Genomic DNA, 4,105 nt, shown 5'->3' with positions numbered 1-4,105 from the left:
CCTGGGTCTCCTGAGACCTCTGCTTCCTGGCTCTTGCCAGGCAGCCCATAGCTCACGTCCTGTTTTCTGAGGGAAGGTTCAGGATGAACTTGCACCGTGGGATGGGAAGAGAGAGGGGCATGTCTGCGGGAGGGGTCGGGGGGCAGGGCCTGGGGTCTCGCAAGCTCTGCCATCTCAGGCCTGCAGCTGGGGCTGCCCCAGGGTCCCCCAGCCTGGCCGAGGCTCAGGGCCACCCCACCCAGCAGCCTTCCCCTTGTCCTGCCTGAGGCTGCCACCTGCATCAGGAGGCGGCCTCAAGCAGGACATTATAAGAATGGAGCACTCCTAGCCCCTTCCTCCAGGAAAGGCCTTGAAGTCTGCTCTCGGGCAGCAGGGGACTTGAGGTGATTCCACAGCAGCTGAGGTGTTTTTCTCGAATTTTTAGACAATGGGGTTGGAGAATCCAGTTCTGGGTCTGGACATTTTCTTGGCCCCAGCTTACCCCGTTTCCTGGATCACAGGTGCCGATCTGTAGTTCGTTGGCCCCTGTGTTTGCTGTCTTCCACACAAGTGAATGCTCAGCCCCCAGGAGCCACCTCCGCAGGGCCTTTTACCTGCAAGAAAGGAGACCTGGTGCCAGATGCAAGGCAGAGGTGAAGGTTCTGGGCTCCCACATTCACTGTGTCTTCTTCCTCCTCTTGTGGGTCACCCCTGGGGCCTGTTGCTGGCCCGGCACCAGCCTTGTCTCCAGGACTCAGCCGTGGTGTCCTTCCTCGGGCCCCGAGCTCTAGGAGCATCCCCTCCTTCATGCTTGTCTTGGGTCCCAGGACATCCCGATGTGAGTCACAGACAGCAGGGTCTCTGGCACTGGAGCCCCTGGTAGGTGGTTGCCTTGGGGCTGTCTGCCGCCCCTCCACTCCTCCCTGGAGAGTTCTGTGACTTGATCTGCGCAGTCCAATCTCCAGGTGAGGTTTGGGGCTGCCTCCCTGGCCTGGGCTGCGTCCCCCTTCTCCTTGCCTGGGCCTGGGGGGCCCCAGCCTGCTGTCTGTGGCCCTTTCTCCTCAGCCTGCCATACCCTATCCTGCCCAGCTCCCCTCGAGGCTGGAAGGCCTGCTCCAAATCTTTCTTGGTTTAGAAGAGCCCTTCCCTGCATCTCTGACAGCCTGTCTCCAGTCCTCTTGGGTCTTCCGAGCTAAGCAAGATCCTGTGTGTGTGTGTGTGTGTGTGTGTGTATGGGGTGGGCGGGGTGTTACACCGTGACAAGGGTGGGGACAGGGGAAGTTGTAGCCTCTCAAAGTCCCTGACCTCAACATTCTTGCCTACCCCTTCCCCGACCTTCTGCTCTGGCATCCTCCCGTGCCCTCGTTTAGAGAACTCCTGGAATCTGGAATGGTCCCGGACGTCCACCTCGCTCCCCACCCCTTCCTCTTCTTGCTTTGGCAAAGGAGACTTCCATTTCCGAGGCACAAGAGCGGGGGAATGTGTCGACTCTGGCGTGGGCTCTGCCGCAGGGAGCAGAATTCTCTAGAGCTAATTGAAGCAGGGAAGGAGTCATGAGAGGCGACCAGCCAGGGGTACAGAGGACCCGGACTGGAGCTTGTGCTTTCCGGATGGACTCTTCCCCAGGCCACCCGTGAGGCGGCTGCTGCCCCGTGGGCCCTTCGGAAGTCTGGGCTGCGGGCACCGGGACCCCAGCAGCCGGATGGACGTCCTTGGAAGCCGGTGACGGGCTGAGGCCGCCCCTGCTGAAGCAGGGGGGAAGGCACAGAAGCAAAAGCCTGCCCTCTGCCTCATGATCTCCTTCCACACCTCTCTGAAGCCTGCAGGGCCAGACCACCTCTGACCCTCAGCTTCAGGGTGGTCTTGGCAGGTGCCAGCAAGGCCCCCTGCAGGAGGGTGGGCCAGTCCCTCCCATCTCTCCCACGGACCAAGTTGCTTATAATTCCCATGGCAACTGTGTGAAGTCGGTGCTTCAGCTCTGTTGTGCGTTTTGGGGGACAGGATCTGAAATAGGAATTTCCTCGAGCTGGTGCAGCGCCTCAGGGGCAGGCTGGGATGGAGCCCACCAGACCCTGCATTCTGATTCTTGCTGTTAAAATCCTGGTGACTGTCGAGCTCTCTGTTATGGATCCTTCATTTAAAGATGAGAAGAGTGAAGTCCAGAAAACAGGGGATGGGGGAGAGCCTTCTCAGGTCACCGGGAGCATGGCATGACCTGGGAGGATGGAGGTCAGATCTCACAATATTTTGACTTGGCCACAGAGATGGGAAGGGGAGGAGGCAGATTGGTCCAGGGTCAAGAGGGGCCCTAGCTTGGGCTATGCACATCAGAGGGCCTGCTCTGCTCCTCTAGCCCCCAGCGCAACAAGTCTGCAGGGCCACCCCGCTTCTAGACCCTTCTCGGAATACCTGGGATCCCGACATTGTCTGCCTTGTTGGCCCTAGACCTGCTTCCAGGCTCTGTCCTCCCAAGGGCGGACTGTGCCGCCCCCAGCAGGAGAGATGGCCAAGGGTAGCTGTGTGTGTGTGGGGGGGTGTGGATAGAGCTTGGAGGTGTGGGTTGGGGGGCTATAGGCATCCGTACGAGATCCCACAAATTGTGGGCTAGTGCTGAGGGAAAGAAGGGAAGGGGGTGTGCTCAAGGCCAGGAAAAGGGGCCTCCCTCTCCTGGGGCCACCACATTCGAAAGTCCAAGAATTTGAAGTTCACATCTGTCGTAGGTCATGGGGAAGGTGTATTTGTGTCAGGGCAGGAGGATGTACTCACAGTTTTTTAACTTGATTTCTGTCAAATACTTAAGACTACGGGATCTGAGCTTCCCTCTGTGCTCTGGCCCAGGCCTTGCCAGCACCAGGGGCCCGCCTGGGCTCAGGGCTCACGGAGCCCACCGAGGGCGGTGGATGGTGCGGGATGGGCCCACTGTTTGGGGGAAAAGGCTCTATGAATGGTGTCGGATGAGGAAACGGTTTTGCTTTTTTGTGTCTGGGCGGGAGCAGGTGGGCTTGCAAGTCGGTCACAGAGGAGGGAATGCCCGTGCAAGGAGGGGAAGGGTTGGAAGCAAAGATGGCCCAGCTTGGGCCCAGGACTGGGGGGCTGGATTTTGTCTCCCAGGGGAAGAGGGATGATGGAGCTGGCTCCTGAGGGAGGGAGGGGCAGGGAGAAGGGGAGATCATAAAGGCAGGTTGCATTCACTGTGTTGTCCTCATTGTGCCTTTTTCAGCTAAGTAAAAAAAATGATTATTTTATCTTCCCTCTTCCACTGCTCAGCCCAAGGTTTGCCTAGTTTCTTCCTCCAAGGGTCAACCCACGAGCCTTGCTGTATGTGCCATCGGGGGGCGCTGCAGTGGAGAAACATAGAGGAGACACGGCCTTGTCCCTTGGGAGCCAAGAAATGCCAGGGCAGGACAGTGGCCTTGGGGGCAGCACACTGGCGAGGGCCAGGGGTGGGGGGGCTGCTTGGACGTGGCCATCCCTTAACCACCTCTAAAGTTCCCTTCACGTTCTTTAGGTGAGGATTAAAGGCAAAATGTAACCCTAGTACCTAATGGGGCCTCACGTGGCTCAGTCTCTGCAGCAAATGTCATTCCTCAAAGCCCAGTCCAACCATCAAATAGCAAGGAAAGGCGACGCCGCTCTTCCCTCGCTCTCTTGAAGACCATCAGGATTGCATTTAGGATTCTAGCAATCCTTTCCAGAGACCCCTCTTTAATCTGCTCGTTTGTCTCCTGCCCAGAAATTGCTCCCGCACCGCCCCCTCCACCTCTCTGGTGTTGTGGCTGTCGCTCTGCTTCTGGCCCCCCCGCCAGTTTTGGTCCGTGGGTTCCCCCCTCCCCAGCCCTTTCTGGCCTAAGGACCGTACTGGCTTTGGACGTGAAGTCACCGCACCAGTGTGTCGTTAACAATTGCCAACCAACCCCTATAGTTAGTGCCAGAGAGCTGTCACTGTGCCAGGCCTGCTGTTGGCTGCTCTGGTGGGGGAGGGGGGCAGCGGTCCACGGCTCCTGCCCCGGAGGACCTCCCCTTAGGGACAAAGCACCTACCACATGTTTGCACACAATGCTAACCATTTAAACCTCACAGCAGTGCCACAAGATGGGCATCATCAGGTCGTCAGATCTTTGCAGTA

Source organism: Leptonychotes weddellii, chromosome 5 (genome assembly GCF_054177405.1).
Source record: "Leptonychotes weddellii isolate Sample4059 chromosome 5, ASM5417740v2, whole genome shotgun sequence".
NCBI lineage: Eukaryota > Metazoa > Chordata > Mammalia > Carnivora > Phocidae > Leptonychotes > Leptonychotes weddellii.
The sequence above is the reverse complement of the archived record's forward strand: the minus strand, read 5'-3'. Positions refer to the sequence as shown.